We start from the raw sequence: 24026 nt of genomic DNA, 5'->3' as shown, positions 1-24026 counted from the left end.
CTCATATACATTATTTATTTATTTACCTGCACTCTGATTAATTTATATATTTTGTGTTTGTGTTGCAGGGATTTTTTTGGTATTCACAGCATCTGGCAGAGAGCCTTTGTTGTGTGGTTGAGAGAGCGTCTTCGCCCACACTCTTTTTTTTTTGGGAAGGGGTGCGGGGGTGTATAGCGGTGTACCTCCTCCTTATCTGGGGACCTTTTGCAAGGGTGCTGTGGGGTGGGGCACCAGCGGGGATTTCACGAGCCCCCACCTCCAACACTGAAATGAAACGAAATGGGGGGGAATATTATACTTTAAAATATACAGTTCCCTGTAGTCTAAGTAGCCTTGTTTGTGAATTTCCTGACAGGTAGTTACTCCCCCAGTTTTCTTTGAGCACCGGGACATACATTTTCATGGAGGCACTAATCAAAGCTGCTCCGTGGCAAACAGCACAGCCACAGCAGGCCCAATCAAAGCCTCGTACCTGGCTCTCTTCCATAAGGTTATGGGAATGCTGATGACAACTCTTACCCGAGCATCTGCCATCGCATCCATCACAGGTTGACTTCCTTCACTCTCACTCTCGCTCATCTCTCTGCCTCTTAAAGGCACATGAGCTCTCACTCACCAGCATGAATACGGGAGTTGAGTAAACAGGCAGGGAAAAGTTCCAGCTTATTCCTCCATGAAATTGGCAAAGAAAATCGTGAAGGAAAATTATTTTCGGATTATAAGAGTCAGATTTTTATTGTCGTTTTCATGGATTGTCTGAAATTTGTGGTGAGATTATCTCAGATGAAAGAGTCCAAAGGGAGGAGGAGGTGTTCCGAACACAAAAGAGAAAGAAGAAAGAAGTCACTGATAGTGTATTCTTTTAATTAGCTGTTGTTGAAGATTATTATATGAAGTAAATTATAATTGTGCGTGCATGGCAGCAAATTAAAATGTGTGTGGTGTGAAACGAGCCTAGAAACACAATGTGGGAGTGACCTGCCCTCTCCTCAAGGCTTTCTCTCTCTATGTGAAGGGGAATCTGTGAGTGCGGTTGTTGTGTGATGACGACAAGAGAGTTGAGGAGGTCAGAAAAGGCCTGCATCCAAAACAGAAAGATTCCCACTGCGCGCTCTTCTCCTCCCTCTCCTCTTCTCCGTCTCTACGTCCTCCCCTCTAATCCCCGGTCGCTGAAGACCTCCAGACGGCCTCCTCTCATAATGACACGGCTATCAAACCCAATTGCTGTGGCTCAGACCCAAGGCAGTGCATTAAACCCCAAAGTGTCGGATTGCTTCTCCAGAGTCAAGTGGTTGTGTCCTGCCTGTCGTCCCCCTGGCCACTGCCATCGCTGCTCAGAGCTGCCGAGATGAGAGCCCTCACACAGGCCCGGTTGACCCACTCACCCATTCACAGTGACCTCATACATACAATGAGAGGAGGGAATCAGACTTTCATGGTGTGCTTTAAGGGCTGCCAAGACTGAAATAAGTAAATTAAATATGGGAGATTTTTCGAGAGAGTTTCACCAAAGTCAAAAGATGATAAAAAAGTCCCTGTAGATTTATTGTAACCTCGCCATCAGAGGATGCTTTTAATTCTGACAACTGTGTGGTCAAGTTGAGTCGTGTACAGAGAGTTCAGACTTTTGAATAAAAAAAACAAAAATATTGAAAACAAAAAAACCCCCTGTTCATTCTATTGGCAGCTCTGACATTGAATCCAAATTACACAAGCCAAGAGGCAACGCACCGTGTTGTCACCCATCAGATTGTGAACTGCCATTTGAAACCACAGGTTTTTCAGTCTGGCCCGCGCCATCTTGTTTTTTTATACCAGCAGTAAGCATACATGATAGAGTGGATGGTGAGTCTGACTGCGAGCTCGAGGAAACCGCACGCCCACCTACACCTCTGACCTGCACCCATTGGACGATACTAGCTGTCAAACACACGGTATTAACCATAATTTACAATCATCGTGGTGCATTGAAAAACAACTGAAAAGAGCGATTGGATCCATAAAATCCTTGGGAAAATGTTCACTGACGTTATGAATCAAGTGAGAAGTAGGGTCATGTTCTCATAGACACAGGCATAGAAACAGACTTCTTCTTGCTACCTGGAGTCGCCCCCTGCTATTTATTTGAGAAAAAAATGATTTTAGGCACATCCACATTTACTTCACTCAAAGAAGCCACAGTCTACGTCAATTTTCTATTTACTAAGAGTTTGTGTTTGTTCGAAAAGGGGCGTTCACAACCTAAAAACTACAGAAAAACAATTATGTGGGATAATGCTCAACGTTCTTGATTAAGAACTTAGGCTTTAGTTGTATGTACATTTTAGTTTTACATTTTTTACTTTTTTATTGCTTTTCTGATTTGTGGTCTGTAAAAGTGATTCATACTCATAGTGCATCGAGATAATGTTAACATGTTAAACAAAAACTAGATTTAACCGCTACTTTGTTGATTCCAAAAAAACACCACCTTTAGGGATCAATCCTAAATAGAAACAAGTTGCTAACATGCAGCTACGGTGGCACTGGACAATCTGTTACTTGTTTATGTGACTGAACAAGAGCAAAAGCAAAGCAACTGAGTGCAAAAGCAAATGTCTGTAGACACGGCCGGCAGGGAAAAGAAATCAAATTTATAAAAAAAAAAAATTGATTTATGAAACATTCAACAGAGTTGAGACTTCATGACAAAACGAATATTGGCTCAGTTTGTCAGAGAAAGACTGAAAATGGCTTTTTTCCGCTTTTTGTTCCCACGTCAAACAAATGACAGAAGAAAGCTTTTAGCATGAAACACACAAACATGTTGTCTTTTAGATGACATGAGTTCAATGCAGATTGTTGACTGTATTTTAAAACAACACGTTTTTATGAATATTTGCTTGCCGTGGACCTACATTAAAATAATGACTTCATGGGGGAGCTGTCACCAAACACTGCAGTGGAGTATTATCAGCCATGTTGCTTGCATACACGGTTGCACGGAAGGGAAAAATAATGGGAATGAAAGAGCAAATATCTGTAAGTATTTGTCAGTGTGTGTGTTCCTGTATGGATGTATATACATGTGCATGAGCATTGTATGAGTGTGCGCCTCTGTCCCAGTGTGTAAGATGGAGTGTGGTGTCGGAGTTTGGGCAGAAGGTGAATAACTACAGTGCTTACAGTGTAATCATGGTTCCTGTCAGCCTTGCTGCAGGAGAGGAGGGCGCGCCCAGCAGACTGAGCTCCTCGGTGATGAAGTACAGGCACCGAGCAGCGCTCTACACCTGGATATTTATTAACACAGGCCTGACAGTAATGAGGCCTGAACAGGTGGGCTGGGACACACACATCAGAGTGAGGAGCATCCACCAGGAGGCGGTGGGGGAGACGGTGAGGACGAGTGGGAGAAGTTCACCCTGCAGGAAAGCCGTCCTATAGACTGAGCTGAGGCTGCACACCCACTCGTTGCAACATATCTGACTAGAAACAACAACAAAAAATATATAAATTATGCCCTGTGTCCTGCTCCATGTGCATATCACACTTGTTATAGACTGCATCTCATTTAAATTTCAAAAATACCAAAACATTGATTAGAGATTTGAGGAACATGTTAGAGTGCAACACACTCTCAGCAGGCCTGCATAGGAGCAAGTGCCGTGTTAGCATTGCGGGCCTGATCAGCATAGCGGTGCCATGCTGTGTGAATGTATAAAAATAAGTTGTAGCTACTGTGTTTCTATGACAGGTGTGTGTACAGTGTTTTTGTCTGTGAAATCCATTACAATGGGGAAAAGGGGCAAAAATCTGGTGTCATGTTTACATCAGTGCTGATCACAACAGGAATCTTCTTGCTTTAGAAATGTGGGGTTTAAACAGTTGAACAGGGAGAGATTCGCGTTCAACTAACAAGAAGCAACTGGAACAGCAACCAAAACAAAGGGAGGCTCAAATCTCTATAGTGACTTCAATCTCTGCTCATATCAAGGTTGAAAATCTCGTAAGACTTTGTCAAACTGAAATTCAGGTGCACACTTGCTTAACAAAAGCTGCTTTCAGACATACACTGAACATTTCCTGAAATCACAGGGGCTGTTTGGGAGAACACAAACGTCAGTTGCTCCGAACATGGGAGAATGCAGCAGGAAAATGTTCGAATGATGATGTTTCTAACATGTGACAGGAGCGAAACTGTAAGAATGCAAATATCTCAAGATGAATAAAAGGTGCCATTCACGTAGAAGACGCTGAAGAAGATGTCAGCTTGGAAATACAGTGATTTGAGAGCTTTTGGTGATGAGGGCCAGCACAGGTGTTGATGCAGTTTAAACAAAAACATGTGATTTCATTTCCACAGTGAAATGTATATGTCAGACATGGCCTGTCTGTTCTGGACATTTTCTTATTGTTGTGATCAAACTCCCTAATCCAGGTTTTACCGAGTTAATGTCTGGAAAAGGCTATAGTTGCAAAGAAAGGATGAGCAAACATTCAAAGCAGTGTGAATTAAAGTGCTGAATTCACCCATAACTAAACTTGGGCATGATCCAGAGGTTGACATTTAGTGAAAGTTACAGACACGGCAAACGAAATAAAAAATAAGTGGCTCTCTGTCCATGCAGTGTGGACGTCGGAGAAAGAACAGCAGAAATGCCAAGACTGGGAAAGCTGGACAAATCACCACGAGTGAAGAACATTCTCCAGACCTCATTAGGGTTAAGGACAGACTCATAGTTAGGTTAAGGGTGTAAGGGAGTAGGGTAAGCATAACAGCCGGGCATGAAGTGATTACAACTAGGTGATTTGGTGTGTATGTGTCTGTATTCGCCTTGAGCTGCCTCTCTATACTCCGGTTGTCTTATTAAGACCCTGAGTGAGGCTAATCAGAGCTGTCATCTGACGCTGAACAGATGCAGCGAACAAAGGAGAGGAGGAGATCACTGCAGGCCCAAGGTGCATCTGCGGGGGAGGAGAGAACTGTGCTGCCTGAGCTGATGCTAGCTGATGGCACTCCCTGTCAAGTACCCCTCTCGGAGACTAATGGGTGGAGAAAGGGTAGAGGGTGACTACGTCCAACATTTCATGTCAAATCCGCCTTAATAATTCGTCATTGCCAGCTGTGACTGACACAAACTGTAGGTGAGACTGCTTCTCGTGCCCACCCAAAATGGCACATGGGGAAATTCACTTAACTAACGCAGTCGACTGCGGATCCGTTCTGCAGCACTGTGGGTAATTTGAATTTTGGGTGTGTGAATAAAAAGTGAAAACCTGCGCTTTACACAGGGGACATGATTTTGAAAATGATTAGGCGAAAGGGATGGATGACGGTGTCACGTGAACACACCCTTATTCTCGGCTGTTATGTCTCTTTTACTATCACGTCTGTCTCTTTCTTCCCGTCCCCCTGCTCCAGAGTCTCTTTCTCAAACCTCTCTTTCACCCGCTCTCTGTTCCACCCATGGACAGAAAATGAGGAACTCAAATAGGCGCGCGGACAGACTTTAAAACCAGTGCAGTGACTATTAACTCATCTCCTCAGCCTTCCTGCTGAGTCTGCTGGGAGCTTGCGCTGATTTGCTATGCAGACCCCGCTAACGGATGACCTTGGTTTTATCAGGACAGGTCCAGATCTCGCAGAAACCAGCAAGACATAACATTACCATTAAACACATGTGTTGTTCATCTGTCATCGTGTTCAGATTTAGCCTCCATAAACCATAGTGTGGTAGCAGTAATGAGAAGTCGGTGATCTCTGCCATCTAATCAGCGACAACAATAGATTTAGATAAGTCTCATTTCAAAAATGTGTGATACAGTAGCTTTTGGTTAATCTACAAAGATGCGTATCTACCTCGATGGACCATAAGCTTCTTTTGTAAGTGCATGTTCTGGAAGAAAGTCCAATACAAGTGTAACTGGAAAGGCATGCACTTCACATGGATTTAAATGAATACTGCACATGTCCTGCTTTACACATCAGTATAAAAAAGGGCTTTCTCTCATGCAATGGGTTCCATTTTTAGCACTCCAGTCAAACCAGTCACATAAGCATACAATAGGGCTTTATTAGCCTATCCCCCACATTGCAAGGGGTGCAAGGAGGACAAATCTCAAATCTGAAGAGAACAAGCAGTTCCCTTTAAAGATCCTGTGTCTGGGGCTAATCTGGTAAACTCCCATAAATGCCCCATATGGGAGGAATTAGCAGCCCCAGACAGTGCAGAGAGGCCTTAAGCCCGTGATATACCTCTGAGATTAATTAGCTTCCAACTTTAGATATTATTATAGAATCTTAGGTTGCTACAGAAATTACCATGTCTTCAACTCCATTAGACAGTTTTGTGCTGTGGACTAGGCAGAGAGCTGAGGCGCTTAGCAAGGCAATGTCTTCCATAATGCATGTTGGCCTCATCCGTACTCTGACAGCACTTAAGAAACCTACAGCCATTTGAGTGACAAAGATCTCATCTATTTTTCAGTTTTGACTCTCGCTGTATGAGGGAAGATCTTATGTGCCACAGTGTGCGTGCACGCACAGGTGTCTGCAAATGTGCACGAGTGTACGTGCATGTGTGTGCGCGCGGGGGCAATTAGAAATATGTTGTTGGACAACAGCCTTGGATTTACTCACAAATTATCTCAACTCTGTGCAAGCTGGAGCGCCTCCGTGTGAGTCACAGTTTTAATGAGTTCTTTTCATGCAGTCCTCTGCAGCCTCGTTTGCTGGAGCTGCAGATTCGCAATTTTTCTCTTACAAATCTGTGGGTTCCAGCGTACAAGCAGGATAATGCCTGCAGTTGTAGGAAGATGAGGGATACATACCAAGAAAGGAAGTACACCTTTAAGAAGAGGAAAACGGACAATCTCCTGCCAGTAAGAAATTTGTATCAAACTGTTTTGAGGAAATGACCTGGAGTGGGCAGCTCAGACCTCCATCTCTCTCCGTGTCAGAAAGCTTAGAGATTCAGTCTCCCAGTCATCCCCACTGTTCTTTCTGAAATGAATTTTATTTGATGTGGTTCACAAATATAATGTTAAATCAACTCCAGCATAGTATCAACACCCAGATAACATACAGAATAGTAGTTTTGTCTATGTAAAATGTTTGTTGAATTTTTGTTTTGAGACAAACTTTGGATGTCAGGTCTAAATTTGTTGCAATTTCCATTAAGCACTTTTACAAATAAATCCAAATAATCCAATAATACCTTTCAGGTAAGTCATATCTATTATTCGGCAACATCTGAGGCAGGCTTTTAGACACATGTGGTGAGTGATGCATTAGGAGACAGACTGTCGAATATATGTGCCCTCTCATGGAAACCACTCATCGTATTGATTTTTATAGCCTTTTAATTTAAGGCCCTTTCACTTAATACTGAGGGAGACATGAGAAAAGGCTGGCTGTATATTCAGCTGTTAATGCTAACAACATATTCAATAAAACAAGCATGAGGTCACAGATTTAAAAAAATGGCTTGTGTTGACTCATCTTCAAATAATTAGGCTAAATAAAAATATACAGAACAATATTAAAATTGCCTCTACTGCTCTGCACGCAGCTTAAACATAAATTCAGCCGCAATCAATCTCAATCAAACAATAACAAAAGACTAGTTTGATGGTGTTGCGAAGCAGCACGGTTGTTGTCTCCATCACCATTTCTTGTCCAATAATCTTGTTGGGTCGCTTGGTTACCTTGTGCGTCTGCTCTACTGGGAGAGCTTAGCAACAAAAAGAGCAGCAAACGTCAATGAATAATCAGGATTCATTGTGAGCTGGCTAGCAGTGGGTTCGTCCTTTGTCCTACGTCATTTGCTACAAAAGTTAGAGCAGAGACGGGCAGAGCCACGGGTAAAGCACATATGACGAACTCAAAAGGCAACCAAAATGAGACATCCTGTTACCCTGAATAAAACTGGGGAGTTGTCTGGGTTTGAACATTATTGGAAACATTTCGGATAATGTAAGTACACAAATCAAACAAAATATATAATAGGGTCTAGTTGGTTTTAGATATTTCACTGAAGAACTGTTATATATTATATCTGAAAATGAAAGAGAAAAACCATGGATGTGTCCGCCAAAGACCATGAATGAGACCGAGCGGGGACAATTAACACCTCAGAGGCGCTTACTGACAAAGTGGCTCCAGCTCATTGCAGAGTCTGTGACCTTGCTGAACAGCCTTGAAAGAGCTCAGGTGACCACTTTGCCGCTTGATAACTTTGCCTTGGCATGCGCTAAGTGAAACTGCTGTTTTCAGGTGCGGAGATGTTAGGCTGCAGGTTGATGGCATGCAGAGAGAAAAGAGGGAGGAGGGCAAGGTAACTCGGGCTGAAGGCACCCGGTGTCAAGCTCATTAACCTCGGCAAGAGAAATGTTACGATGAGACAGAGGATGAGCGTGGCGCCGGGTCACATCCTGGAGTGGTGCTCCTTGTAAAGCCTGAACCCTCACCAACTGACACAGCAGCACTGGCATTTCGTATATTAAAAGGCCCTTTTCTCTGGAGCGAGGGATGGTTTGTGAGAGGAGAATTGGGAATTGTGTTATGTAGATTTAAACATTCGGAGGCAGAGGTGGTTCAGACAGGGCTGATGTGAGCTATGAGCTTGCTATGTGGTTTATGATTAAAGTGAGCGAAAAATCATCGTGCTATTACCTTGTCCTCTCAGCATATCTTCATTTATAATGCTTTTCATACATTCGTCTACAGCCCTGACCTGTTCAAACAAAGCCTTTGTCCCAGACAGACACAATCAGGGTGATGAGTAAACACATACACTGTGTCTATCTTGCCTATTAATCTGGGCACCCAGCTGTGAGGAGGGCTTTGCTGCCCTATCTCCTCTGGTCCACACAGTAGCCCGCTGGTATTGCTGCCCGTGTTTGGATTTCATCGAGAACTCGGGACCACTGCAATGTAACACAGATCAAAACGCAAAATGCAGAATGGATTGTGTCTGTCTCTGTGAATATTTTGAACCTGCACTTTGGGATGGCAGCTCCTCTTGTAGACCTGGAATATGAGCGACTTAATGTGACTTTCAGCTCAATAAATAACTGTATTCGATGCAGGGAGATGAACACGGAGGTAGATAAAGTAATGCAAAGAAGCAGCTTAACTCCATGTTGCAGGTGACACTGAGCAGCTCCAATAGAATCACAAAACTGTGTGGTCACTTTCAGTTGAAATATTTTGTTATGCAATTAATATAGACATATATGTATATACTGCAAACCAATTAAATTCTACTGACCAAAGATCTACTTTTACCATGTTTGTAATATTACTTTTACTAATAATAAAAATAATAATAGTAATAACAATTTTGTTGACAATTAGAGAATGCATGTCCTGATGAAAATGCAGTGTGAATGCGAGAAAATGTGATAATGTCACCAGGTCCTTGCGTGATGTCACCACTATAGAATCCTCCCATTGACACCAATTATAAAATCCCAAAATGTCAGAAAAGGTTAAATAATACCAAAAATATGAGTAGTTGACAAAAAAAAAATGACAGCACCCATTTCCTGAAAGAGCTGAACATTTTCACTTTCGAATGGTTTTAATCATGCAGGGGTTGTTGGTAGCTGAAATCCAAAAAGTTGTGACTTCCCACAAACTGCATGTTTTAGCACTGTACTTGACAGCAGGCCTACAACATCATCCTTAACACAGGAAACTGTAAGCTAGTTAGCTTAGCTTCCTAGCTTCCACTTTCTGAGTTAAGGATGATGTTTTAGCACTGAGTTCATGTACTCGACAGCAGGCCTACAACATCATCCTTAAATACGAAACTGTATGCTAGTTAGCTTAGCTTCCTAGCTTCCACTTTCTGAGTGAGTTACTCAATCTTATTACAACCCTAACAACAGCCGTTTCAGACATGAACTCCAGACTAAGCCCTCTCACATGGGTTCATTCAGATGTTTTGACTGACTTGTAGATACATTATCACATACAGCCCCCTCGGAGAATATCAGAAGATTATCCGGAGTTCAGTGCATGACTGAAAGCAGCTGAATTGTAAAGTTAGCCTAGCTTGCTAGCTTCCACTTTCTGAGTGAAACACAATGTAATTCCAACCCACCAATGTTGTACAGGGTACAGCTTGATTACCATAATTCTGTCGACTAGAACTCGGGAAAGTGTTTTTTGGAGACTTTCCCCCTCAGAAATACACTTATATATTAATTTCTAAGTAAATTTATGTTTTTATGCACAAAATAAGCCAAGTTAATAAATCAAGTCTGAACATTGCGCAAAAAATACTGCAAAATCAAATAGAACCAAAAATATACAATTTTCTCCGTCATGCATGTCCTCAGCAGAGCAGCAGTTAAACAGTCTCACCAGATTTCGGAGAGAATTGAGTGTCCACATTTTGAGTGAGGACAGTTGTCACATGCTGGTAACCCACCAACTGGCACCTCATGGACCATTATTTCAATGTACCATAATTTCATCTCAGCTGACAGAAGTAGGAAGTGATTAGATAAATTGTCAAAAATGTATTATTTGGCATCTTTTAAAGTAGCCCCATAAATGGAACAACCCTTACTGTGCTCTGTGTAATAACCTACTTAAAAATCTTACGTGGAAAAAAGAGAGTGTAAATTCAATGGTGCAGTAGATATCGTGGTATATCGTGGATATTCTGTTGTTAAGTGAATTCTTGCTACATAATCCTTGATGTAATCTGACCTGTGTTGCAAAGCAAAAACAAACAGAGTGTATTGACGTATGTGTCGCTGCAGGTGGATATTCCAGTGACATTTTATCTGCTGCTGTATTAAGGTGTGGGGGGACACTGGCCATGCTGTAATGCATTGTCAAATTCTTTCTTTCAGTTTCAGGGGGAAAATGCTCATTGTGGGGAAAATAACAGGAAACACTTCTCATTGGCATGAATAATGTGAGATTACACACATCGAATTAAATGCTGCAGAATCTGACAAAAGATGTTTCTCGTATTATCCTGACCACTTAGTTATATTGAAATCCATCATGTCATTTTAGATAGTTCAATTCATTGTACTGTACGCATAGGTGTATTAATAGAATATATCAGAAATCCTATTACTCTTTTGAATCTCAGTGTGAAATGCTTAAATTGCAAATGGGGCAGTCCGTGGAACGTGCAAGAGATCTGTTAATGAAGGGCTCTGATTAGCATTTGTTAAAACTCAGTGAAGTTCTTGCATGCTAAAGGTCACACTGCTGTTCTGACATGGGGAGATGAAAACGTTCTACTTTTTGGAAGAATGTCATGATTTGAATTAAGATTGTCAGATTGGCTGTAAGCTCGTATCACAGTGCAGGCGTCTTGTATGACCTTTTCAAGGAATTGTCATTTTCCGCCCCTGTGATGCCACCATGGCTCAGCGGGGGAGAGGCCCCTCTTCTCTCGCCATGTAATTTGTCCTGGGTGTTACCATTCACACTGCACTAGTCTCAGCCACTCGCTCAAATGCTTATGTATCTACAGACCAGCAGGCTGCGACTACAGAATAACGAGAATGCAGCTGCTCAGGTTCTACTCTACGCTCTGTGTAAAGCAGGAGAGGCCTCTGCAATGTGCTGCTGTTGCCTTGAGCATCACACCACTGCTCCAACCACTGGTCTAAAGCAAATATGATCGCAGTTAACGATATTAACTACTCTCGCTACAACAACTACACTCAAGAGCGATCAAGCACTGAAGCCGGCTGTTGAAAGTTGTTGTGCACTTTTAAGAAAACTATTTTATTCACTGTCATTTGTGTTCATAACAGACAACACGGCATCAAGTAAAACTGGAGGCATAAATAGTGTGTTGTTCCTCAACATGTTATGACAAAAATACACACTACAATTTATACAGACACAGGTGAATTCTATCAAAATGGGCAATCGGGTAACAAATTACCACAGTTTGAACAGCATTTGATTCACTTCATTTTAATGTTAAACACATTCCAGCAACACATTGAAATAAAGTCATAGTGTTAATAACAGTAACAATAGTTTCAACCCAGCTTTAATCTGGATGACAAGATGTCCAGAAAAATGCTGGATTACCAATTGGGCAGACCAAGAGGTTCCAACAACCCCAAGTTCCCTGCATATCAGGTCATGGTGGTAGATTGATTATTTGCGAATATGTAAGTATTTGTCACCACTAAAGTATAAAAATATAAATATAAACCTAATGTGGTTAACAATTATTGTTTTCATATTTGAAAATGTCTGGACCCAATTCTTCTGACATTTTTTTTTTTTGACAATTTGAGTTTGCGAAGAACACAGCATGAGATTGTCTGGTTTAGATGCGTTCAAATCAACAAGAATACAGCCCCACATACAGCCCCAAAATTTCAGAAAAATGTTTCAGTTCATGTCCTGTTGAGAGACCCTGTGTCAAAGTTGAGTTTTGACAACTTTGCGCAAGTGTATAATGTGTATAATAATCATAATGAGGCATACACCTTAACAAACTAGCCCTAATTAAGTGTCGCTCTATCATGGAAGAACTGGTTTAAGTGGATTTAGTGTCTACTTGGACAGAGAGGTCTGATGTTGCATGGCCCCTGATTGGTTAATTAAAAAGACAAAACATTATCCTTTGCCTAAAACCTTTAACTAGACTAGTATGTGTTATAATGTCAAGATCTTTACGTAAAAAAGACATGTAATTTATTACTAGCAACAAAACAAGGACCCTTAAATTTACTTTGGCCTGTTTAGATAACTTTTGAATTGTGCCACCTAAGATTTGCACCTGCCACGTGGCGAAGCAGCACTATAGCTGTTATGGCACTGTTGCCCTCTCACACCTAATTGGTCACTCCACGCTCATCATCTGGTTATCAGTGGTGATTGGCTGATGGTGAGCTGCCACTGGTCATTCCAGTGCCACTCGCCTGTGTTCCTGTAATTAAAATCTGTCATCCAGAACCACCTCTGTCGTCGCCAGCAAAGCCTCTCGTCAGATGGAAGAGCTCAGATAAACTCTACTGCAGCTATTTCTCAGATGAAAGAATAGCACATTCGTAGTTTAAGAATCAGAAGGGGAAAGCTAGTGATATTCCCTTTCTTAAAGTTGGTGAAGTGTATATTAATAAACAGACGAACGAGATCTCATTAAAATTTAGATCCATTGTTAAAAGAAATGCTGTAAATTAGCTTATTTGTGTAGGGAATAAAATGGATGCTGTCTTTATACTGTGACTCAAACTTTTAACTGCAACAGCAAAGTGTTTTATCACTGATGGTAAAAGCAAATCCACTGTAGATAACGTGGTGGGAGAGTGGAGGAAGCAAAAGATACTTGATATTTTTAATGATGTTGAACATTTGTTCAGGGCTTTAACTACTGGAGGGCACTCCACTGTTGAGTTTCCACCAGACTGGCCTTCAGAAACATGGACGACAGAAATCTCTGGAAATTAATTAGAGACAAATCCCTTCTCGCTGCTGAAGTGTGGCATTTAAGGCATTGTCCTTGGTGCTTGTATAACACCACCTTTCAGTGTCGACCCCTCTCCTTCCACCAGCTGGATAATGCAGCCTAATCCACATTAGCAATCACTCCAGTCCCTGTTGTGTAGTGGCAGTCCTTCCTAATTGCTTGGCATTATTAGGTACTTTACTTTTAAATTTGAAGAGGAGGAACATCATTCTACTGCATCCAAGCAGCAAATGATCCAATTTGCTTAATTTCCAAGAAACACCACCAGTGTGTTTTTCCCTCATTGCTCCCCCTATTGTTTATATAGAGGAATGATAGAGAAACACATAAATAGCAGGAGTCAGAAGAGCATGAGATGTTGTTTTACAAAAAAGTATAAATCCACTGAATATCTATTGAAAGAGAGCAATGAACAGTAAGAGTTTCATCAGATAGGTCTGAGTCCTTTGTAGGCCTCCAACTGATGTACAAGTGTGAATTAAATCAGCTTATATAAATACAGTCCATTTACCATCTAAAATTACACCACTGCAGAGTTGTTTACTTAACTACAAAATGCATTTCCCGCTGAACGTGCGGTGTGAATGCTGAGTTGCTGAAGTACTTGGCTGAATCAAGCTGAAAATGTGTGACGGTGGAATGTGATGATGTCACCAGTTCCTTGCGTGATGTCACCACTCTAGAAAACATAGACAATCCAAATAGAATTAGCTGCGCCCTGCAGATGCACCTCGGCCAACAATGATGGTTCAATCATTTTTTTACAATGTGACCTTCACCTCTGAAGTATAAAATCAAATCATTTCATCCGTTCAAGTGTTCTATTCTCTTGAGACATTGAGTCATAGTCACCTGAACATTCCAAATTCTAATCGGGTCATCCTTAAGTCCAAGTAAATGTTTGTACCAATTTGTGAGCAAATTCCCTCAATGTGTTCTTGAGATATTGCGTTCACAAAAAATGGTATGGACACATGGACAATCCAACAACATATGGCTTTGGCCACTGACTGTTGTGGAGGCATACAAATTGCAGAAAAAGACGATTATTTCAAGTATGAGCAGTTTGAAAAAGAAAAATAAGAGCAGGAATGTCCTGAATGAGCTTTAATAGTTGTATGATGGAAAATCATTCAAAGTATGCATGAGTTGTGACCAAAATAATAAGTCAGAAAGAAATTACACAAGAAAATGAATTTCATAATTTTATTGTAAGACTTGAGTAAAACCAGAGCACCTGGGGAAAACCCAAACCCATACACTGATATTTTTACATTTCATTTAGCTGACGCTTTTATCCAAAGCGACTTACAATAAGTGCATTCAACCATGAGGGTACAAACCCAGAACAACAAGAATCAAGAAAGTAACATTTCTTCAAAAAAGCAAAACTACAAAGTGCTATAAGTAAGTGCCATTTATGTGCTACTAAATTGTTAGTTTAAAAGAGGTGTGTTTTTAGTTTGCGACGGAAGATGTGTAAACTTTCTGATGTCCGGATGTCCATGGGGAGCTCATTCCACCATTTAGGAGCCAGGACAGCAAACAGTCGTGATTTTGATGAGTGTTTAGCTCGCAGTGAGGGAGCAACAAGCCGATTGGCCGAAGCAGAGCGGAGTCTTTTATTGTAAGACTTGGGTAAAACCAGAGCACCTGGGGAAAACCCAAACCCATACACTGATATTTGACACTGATAGAGGCAGAACATAAGGAGAGAACACACAGAATAAATGAAGAGAAGGTCAAAGTTATCCCCTGTCCATCTTGCATCCCGAGAACGGTTAGAGGATGGATTTGGGGGTAGCCTTAATCCAACTCTCATAGTTAAAGTCAATTGCAGTCTGTGTCAGCATCTTCATCCCTCATCTGAAACGTTTGCTGCTTTTCACTCATCTTCATCCTCTTCCTTGACCTCTCCCTCGGTGATTCTGGCTGCGTGACTTCCTCCTCCCTGTTGTTTAACTGCCTCACCTGTCTCCTTGACAGCACCTTCCTTTTCAGCCAGATCAGCAGCACCAGTACTTCTGTGAGGAAGATCTCGCACTGTTGTGTCTGTATCATTGTCAAAGTTGTCTTCGGCAAAATTATGACACAGCCTCAAATTTTTCTGACATATCTCATCTCTGTCTCAGCTTCTCTTGATCTTCTCCTGAATTAGCCAGGAAGAGGGTCCCCTTGGACAACCTCAGTTGTAGCACTTGCACGTTCAACGTACGTTTGTGTTCTCATCAGTATTATGATCGTCCCAGTCAGGGCTGTCAAAATCGGGGATGCTTATATCAAACTCACCCCACCACCTGAGTACTTTGCGACAACTCTTATCAGTGTCCTTTTTCAGTGTCTTCATCTTCTTCCTTGAGCTCTTCCTTGACCTCCTTCTATACCTCTTTTTCGGTGGTCCTGGTAGTGTGGCTTCCTCCTCTACCTGTTGGTCAACTGCCTCACCTGTCTCCTCGAAAGCACCTGCCTTTTCAGCCAGATCAGCAGCACCAGTACTTCTGTGAGGAAGATCTCGCCTTGTTCTGTCTGTATCATTGTAACAGTTGTCGTTGGCAAAATCATGACACAGCCTCAAATTTATCTTACATCTTTCATCTTCGTCTGCCTCATCCTCTCTTGATCTTCTCCTGGATGGGCCAGGAAGAGGGTCCTCTTCGACAACCTCAGTTTCAGCACTTGCACGTTTGACTGGGCTTGTGTTCTCGTCAGTGTTATGATCGTCACTGTCAGTGCTGTCAAAATCGGGGATGCTGTCATCAAACCGATCCCACCACCAGAATCTTTTGTGACTTCTCTTATCAATGACCTTTTTCCTCTTATTCGTCCTCTTCCTTGAGCTCTTCCTTGAGGTCTTCCTTGAGCTCTTCTTTAACCTCTTCCTCCGTGTTCCTGGCTCTTTGACTTCCTCCTCTACCCGTTGGTCAACTGCCTCACCTGTCTCCTTGACAGCACATACCTTTTCAGCCAAATCAGCAGCACCAGTACTACTGTGAGCAAGATCTCGCACTGTTCTGTCTTTATCATTGTCACACTTGCCGTCGGCAAAATCATGACACAGCCGTAAATCTTTCTTACATCTCTCATTTTCATCTGTCTCATCCTCTCTCGATCTTCTCCTGGATTGGTCAGGAAGAGGGTCCTCTTCGACAACCTCAGTTTCAGCACTTGCACTTTTGACTGGGCTTGTGTTCTCGTCAGTGTTATGGTCGTCACAGTCGGTGCTGTCACAATCAGAGCCACTGTAAAAAAACTCATCCCACCACCTAAATCCTTCGCTATTTCTCTCATCAGAGTCCTGTCCATCCTCTTCTCTGGACCATCCAGGCAGAGGTTCATCTTCTTCTACACCCTGATAAACCTGATCCTCCACACCCTGGTAAATCTGATCCTCTACACCCTGATCAACCTGATCCTCTACACCCTGATAAACCTGAACTCCCACATCTCCTGCATGCATATTATAGACATCATCAATATCCCCGAAAGCCTCCTCCCACAAAATAAATACTTCGTCATTTATTCTCCCATTCCGTATAAGCATATGAATGTTTTCTGGACCCTCTGGTAAATTCCAGAGAAAGTGTGGTGGACCTGCAAGAGAAGTTAGAGAATCATGTAATCATTATTGTTCATTGAACTGAACTGTGATTCAGTCACCCTTCAATAGCCTCTGAAAGACTGTTTATCAGAGCTCTGTGCAAAATGATGAACCAAGTACTTACGATTTTCACCATTTTGTTGTCCGTCTCCTGCATTATCCATTTTGAATAAACGATAAGAAATTTAATGGTTTTATGTTCAAATTCAGTTGCCAACAAATTCAGTTGCCGTCGTTATGAAGGAATTAAGGAAAACAATATAAAGCCCTGGAGATCAAAGGAATTTGTTTTGATCTTTGATTCTTTTAGGTGTGACTTTGTTTATACACATTCATTTCATCTTTGCCTACTGTCAATAAACCGAACAAAGAAGATGAAGAAGAAGAAGCAGTTTTAAAGGAAATATTATTAAAGAAGCAGTGGAAAGATGAAGAAGACATAGTAGATGGCCATCCCAATAAACCAAACAAAGAAGAAGAATGGTGTTAGGAAATTGATGCTTTTTTAAATCCTAGCCTTGATGTTGGTTGCCACCCACCAATAAACCGAACAAAGAAGAATGAACCTTTTCTAAATTATTTGACTGCCAAAATTTCTATACATTTTTCAAACCATACCTATTACCCAACCAAAACCTTTCTTTAAAGAACAACACTCACGTATTTCTTCCTTTATTTTGGATAATAATGTTTTATAAAAATACAAGTGAAAAGTTTTATATTGACCATATATTTAACAATAACAATAACAATAACAATTCAAAGGAGGAACTGTGGTTAGATATCAGACAGTTCTAGACAAATTTCACTCCCATTACCCTTTTCCAAGCAAACATTTTAAAACCTTAAACTTATCACGACTTAATTGATACTACATTAAATGCTTCGGAGAAAATGCTCTTTCAAGAAATAGAAAATCCCAAGAATATACAAGTTTGGAGCACCCTATCAACTACAAATCAAAATGCCCAGCTACACTGCGATCCGTGGATAAGTGGTGGAATTCAGAAATGACCAGATATCATGAACCATAACATGACACAGCCCCTTCAGAGTGTGGCACTCCTTCTGGTACTGTAAGAAAATAGGAAAGACTTAGGAGAACATTGAAAGATGGATTTCTAGAATGTGTATGCACTTCCACCAATGATTTGTCTCTTTCAAAATGTGGTTCCAACTGGACAGCAAATTCTCTTTTCATCATTAGTTTATGAGAAGCTCATATTGCAAAATTGGAAAATTAAAGAGGCACTTACGTTACAAAAATGGAAAAAGATCTCCTCAATGTACACAACTTCCATAAATTTGTTGGTGTTGCTCTTGTCCTGTTTTTTGTGTTGTCTGTTTGTGTGTGTGTGTATGTGTGTGTATTATGTGGACGTGTGTATCATGTATATATGTCGGTATAAAAGTGATTATATGTTAATGTAGGTAGGGATGTTACTTGTGATGACAGTGTACAGTACTTGTGGATGAGCATCCCAAACATGGTCTAATCATGAAAATGAAAGAAATTATGATATTGTAATATATTTAAATTTTGAATGTACTGTATTTAGACCCTCACTCACAAAATGAATATTGTAAAAAAAAAAAAGGACACCCCTGCAATTATTTTTTTCGAATATTCTGTGCCATTTTTGGGCTTCAGTCGCCCCAAAAATCCGGCACGCTCCGGCCGGTTTCAACCATTCAAACTTCAAAACAACCAGCTCGTTCTGGACATTCCTGATATCATTTTTCATCTTTTCAACTCCCCATGCTTTTTGAAATATACAATTTTTTGAGTATATTTGTAATGGGGTCTATATTTGTATGTTTTATATTTTTCTAAAAACGAAACTGTTAAAACACTTAAATATTTGTTGGTTTTAGTACACTAGTCTGCAAATATTGCTGATTTTATGCATTAGAAAATAATCATATCAAGGCGCAGCGGGTCACATTTGAGTTTGTGGAGGTTGATGATTAAGATTAAAACACATTGTGGTGTATTGAGGTAAGTGACCTGCCGCTCTGTTCAGATAAGCCTCTAATTAAACCTGGCTGAATTGCAGTAATGTAGAATAAAGATAATTACTAAATCACCAGGCTACATTGCTTTGATAGATTTTTGTTACTCAATGTTATTGCTGCGAGGAATAAGAAATTAAATGGATTATATCACAGCATTTTCAGATGGATTACAACTGCTTTTAAATAACCGCAAGAGCAATTTCATCAGCCCTGCAATTCGAGAAGCCACTGACAGGCACTGCATGATTCAAATTGAACTTGCTCTCATCATTTTAATAAAGCGCTTCAGTCTTCACCCCCAGCAGGCACGCACGTACATACACGCTCACACACACACACACACACACACACACTATACAAATTGTACACACCATAATCTGGAAAAACAGACACAGATTCATAAAATCTACAGAAAGCTGCCCCTGCTTTCAAAAGTTGGGTAAATATTTTTGAATGATTCCACGCAACTGTGTAAAAATTAGATAGTTGGTGACAACCCAGCATTTGATTTCAATTTTTTGTGCTTCCAAAGAGTCTTAAGAGAGAAACAACACAACATAGGGACAATTTGTCAACAGGCATCTTCAATAAACATGGCCCTATGAGGAGAGAGACGTCACAGGAATTGTGTTTTATTTGCTGTGTTTGAAGTTCAGGGTTTAAAAACAGTAAATAGTGGACAAGTAATCAAAGGCTTGTGATGAGAGATTTCACGGGTGGTTATCTCCAGGTCCTTGCTGCCATTTCTGTGTGTGCCGAGAGATTGTGGAGAACTCGGCGTGCCAAGCGCCCAGGGCTGCTGCAGGGGCTGCTCTCCTTTAAAACCATGCTGGCACAGAGCCCCCTATCGAAGCCAAGGCCTGAGTCCGTAAGCATTCATTATGGCATCCATTAGAATAAACATCTCAACCTCCCCCAAGACCAGCTCCCTTGCTTTTAAGTGCCGTTTGACAAGGCTGCATCCAAGCTGCAAAATGAGAACAGTGTCCACATTTTATTGTATTTATTTATTCATTTCTGTATTTAGACCTTCTTCAGACAGAGTTCTCCTACTGTTTTTACATGAAGAGCTTTTAAATGTTTGTCTCTGAGTGCTCCTGTCTCTATGGAAAACCGACAGCAGTACCAACAAAGAGTGAAAAAGGGCCTAATTGCTAATCTGTGCTGTCTTACAACAGAATAAGGTGCATTTGTGTCACATAAAATATACAACATTTAAGCCAGTTAAACAGTTTTTTGTATTGCCCAGCAAACATGTGAGTGCAAAACTGCTAACATCAGTTTTTTTATGGTGATTGGCAAACAACTCTTAGGTGCATTACTGCCACCCTCTGAACTGGAGTGTGGAAAACACACGTGATTAAACGTGACATCAAAAGAAAAACAAACATGGAGGAGGACTGACGTTTTGTGTTCTGTTTTGCAGCGAAAACCAAATAAAGAAAAAAAACTATGGGGCTGAGAAGGCAGAAGTGCCGTATACATTTTGCATTGCGAGTGTGAGTTGGAAATGTGTTATGTTTGGTGATGCCTTCCGGTCAGCTCGCTCTCATTGGCTATTGCGGGTTTCTGTCGGAGCGGATTATAGTAAAAATCAAACATGTCTTATATTTGAGATCGGGGAAGCTCCGAGTCAATTGGTAGCATCAAGAATATTTTGTAACCCCCCCACACTTCAGGATTATTTTGGCAGATAATCGGCACCGTCTGACCTCCAGTCGGGAACGCGCCCCGAAAGGGCAGACCGGGTCCTAAGTCAGCCCGATTATCCTCTAGAATGCTAACAAAAAGTCCTTCAAAAATAAAATGCCACATTTCATGTTCTACTATTACATATACAGTATATATATATATATAAATACATACATAAATATCTTACATGTACAACCAATTTTGAAAAGGGGATAAAGAGAGAACCCAAAAGACTTATGAGGACTTGTGGAGGTGGGGGGGAGCAGGGCAAAGAGGCCCAAGGTTGCTCATTGTGAGGGTAGTGTGTCTCCGATTTGCCTTTTTCGTTTTAGCTTTAGACACGCACGCACAATCGCACACACATACACACACACAGCCTTTTGGGGAAGGGGGGGGGATGTATGAATATGAGAATGAAAGAACAAGGAAATGTTTTGGACAATCTGAAGTGGTACATAGCTGTTAATATTGAGGTGATATAATAAATAGTCATTGTTGATTTTCAATCATGAATACTGACATCTGTAAATACACTTAAATACATTTCCCATATTATAACACTCATTCTTGCCAGAAGTGCCTTTTGAGTACTTCAAGCTTTATGTACTCATTTCTAGATTAGATTAGAACACTAAATCATGTTTTTGCAGTTAAGGAAATTCTTTCTTATTTTTCTTAAAGGACACATCTAGTGACTGAGGCCTTGTCTACACTACTGCAGATTTTTTCCCCTCCATTTAAAGAAAAATCTCTCTCCACACGACCCTCGTTTGACAAATTATCTCTGTCCACAGTTGACCAAAAATGACTGCAAAAGCTTTTTGGCGCATGCTCGTTGTTTTTGAAAATTTGCACTCTGGAAGGTGTTTGTAAAAATCTCTCAAAGGATCCACTGTTCCATTCAACGTCAAGTATTAGATAATTTAAAACATAGAAGATTCCCAAACGGAGCATGGTCGTCTGTGCTGCAAAGATAAAACAACACACAAGACTGAATCTAAATGAGGACAAAACTTTCTACTTTAAATCTGGATTTAGGCTGATTACCACATTGCTGATGACAGATGAAGTTGATATCTTGGGATTTCATCTTAGAGTTTTACATTTAAACAAAGTAAGTATCACAAAAACAAAGGGCAACCCTCATTTTGAGAAATTTGTCTCTTCCCTGCTGCAGCCGCTCTTCTGCCAAAAACCCTGTTTGGGTGGAACAACAAAAAGACAACAAGAGAGCACTAAAACAAAACACCAGGCGTTATCATCACCATTATTGACAGTAGCAACAGCAGTAATAACAACAATAAAAGGGCATCCTGGGATATCAAGTCACATTTGTTTCCCCATTTGCTGCATAAAACATACTGTAATAAGGCTGCCGTTCCACTTTCATTTGGAGTGCCAGGGCTGACAGCGAGCCACGAACAGGATGGGCTTCGCCAGCTCGCTTCTTACCCAGCCAACTTCACTCTCAGCCTAACTAGGCCAAAAGGCCTGACACTTTGCGTTGGAGTAACAAGTCTCACATAAATGAAATGCAGATGATTGGTAAAATGATATGATATACAAAAGAAAGTGTCATCTGGCTGTCGTGTCTGCCTTGTTCCCCCTTGGTGTGTAGTGGCATGCCTTGGGCCACGTCTCCTTCCCTCCCCGCCACACTGGCCGTCTGGCTGACTGACGGACAGAGCGAGAGATGTGCTGGATTTGGCTGCATATGCCCCTTAATGCAGACAGAGAAATAAAGGGAGACCAGCAGTCAACATCTCATAAGTAAATCTCTTTAAAAGAAAGTGAGACAGACGCCAAGACGGTGACTGTAAAACTTTAAAAAGAGCATCATGGAGGTTGAGAGAAAGAGAACACCATGCTGTGTCTCAGCATGTGAAGAAGAATGAGAACAGAGACAAAGTATGAGTGGGTTGCAGATTAAGACGAGAAAATGCATTTCCTGTTGAAAATGCAGCATGAATGCTGAGTTGCTGAAATACTTGCTGAAAATATATGATTGTACAAAGTAGAGGCCTGGATTAAAATGTTGGATGGTGGATCCTGTTCATGGATCCTGATCATGGATCCTGATCATGGATAGTGGTGATGGATCATGCCGCCAACACAATTGGCGGCTGATAATGGACTATGATTACAAGACTGCTTGATTATCAATATGCCTACTCACATACTCTACCATTACTGGCAATAACTCCTTTATGTCAATAGCCATTGCTGCTCCCTTCATCTCAATCAAACATTTTATTATGTATAAATACTTTAAACATTGACACACCTTTCTATTCTGCTAAAAGCTGTTTCTTCTAATCAATGTGAAACTAATGATGATCAAATGAATGTTATGATTTCACCAGCTCCTTGCATTAAAATCACACCATCAAAATCTAACCCTAACCCTATTAAAATGAAAAAAAAGCTGAATATTTCAAAAAGTAAGAGGAGTTGTAAAAATAAAAATGAGAGCACTGATGTCCTGAACAAGCTGGACACTTTGATGTTTCCATGGTTGAAATTGGTTGAAGTATGCAGAAGCTACTGGTGACCAAAATAAAAAATATTGTTACTTGAAAAAAGATAAAGATAATGAAAATAATACACAGGAAAACAAAACTGTGAGTGCTGTTTCAGCATTAACACTATTAACTAGAAAGGCACTCAGAGAATTTATACCTCCACCAAGGGGGGGATCTCCACCAAATTACACAAACTAATAAATATCATTGAAATCAACAAAAATTAAGAAAAAATAAAATATCTCTGGCAATGTTAAAGAAAGTGAAAAAAAGAAGGAAAAAAATCCTGGATCCGCCCACTGATCCATCTACACCAAAGCTTTAGGGGCTCTTCCTTGTCCCTCCCCTCCACAAACTGTCCAGTAGTTATTTGCTTACTCCTGCTAACTAACAAACAAACAAACAAACAAACAAACAAACACAGATGGAGGGTAATAACTTAAAGTGCAGTGCTGAGTGCTGTAGAACTGAAATGACCACATCAGATAAAGATACTAGAAACAAAACAGAAGCAGCAGGATGTATCACATGGTAAGTGTCATGTAATGATTCCTACTTTGGAGAACTCGCCAAATATCCAGTATTGATCAGCTGTTTAAGTTGAGTTAATGTATGAGCGATGCTCAATGTATTCCCTAATGGCTAACCTGTCTGTAGGCAGTACACCAGTAATAAGACCTCAGACAGCCACATAACTCAGCCTGTCTCTGAGACCACTCTCTTTTTCCTCCACCTGGGCTATCTGAC

This window comes from Hippoglossus hippoglossus, chromosome 3 (assembly GCF_009819705.1).
Source record: "Hippoglossus hippoglossus isolate fHipHip1 chromosome 3, fHipHip1.pri, whole genome shotgun sequence".
NCBI classification, from domain to species: Eukaryota; Metazoa; Chordata; class Actinopteri; order Pleuronectiformes; family Pleuronectidae; genus Hippoglossus; species Hippoglossus hippoglossus.
Note: the sequence above shows the minus strand (reverse complement) of the source record.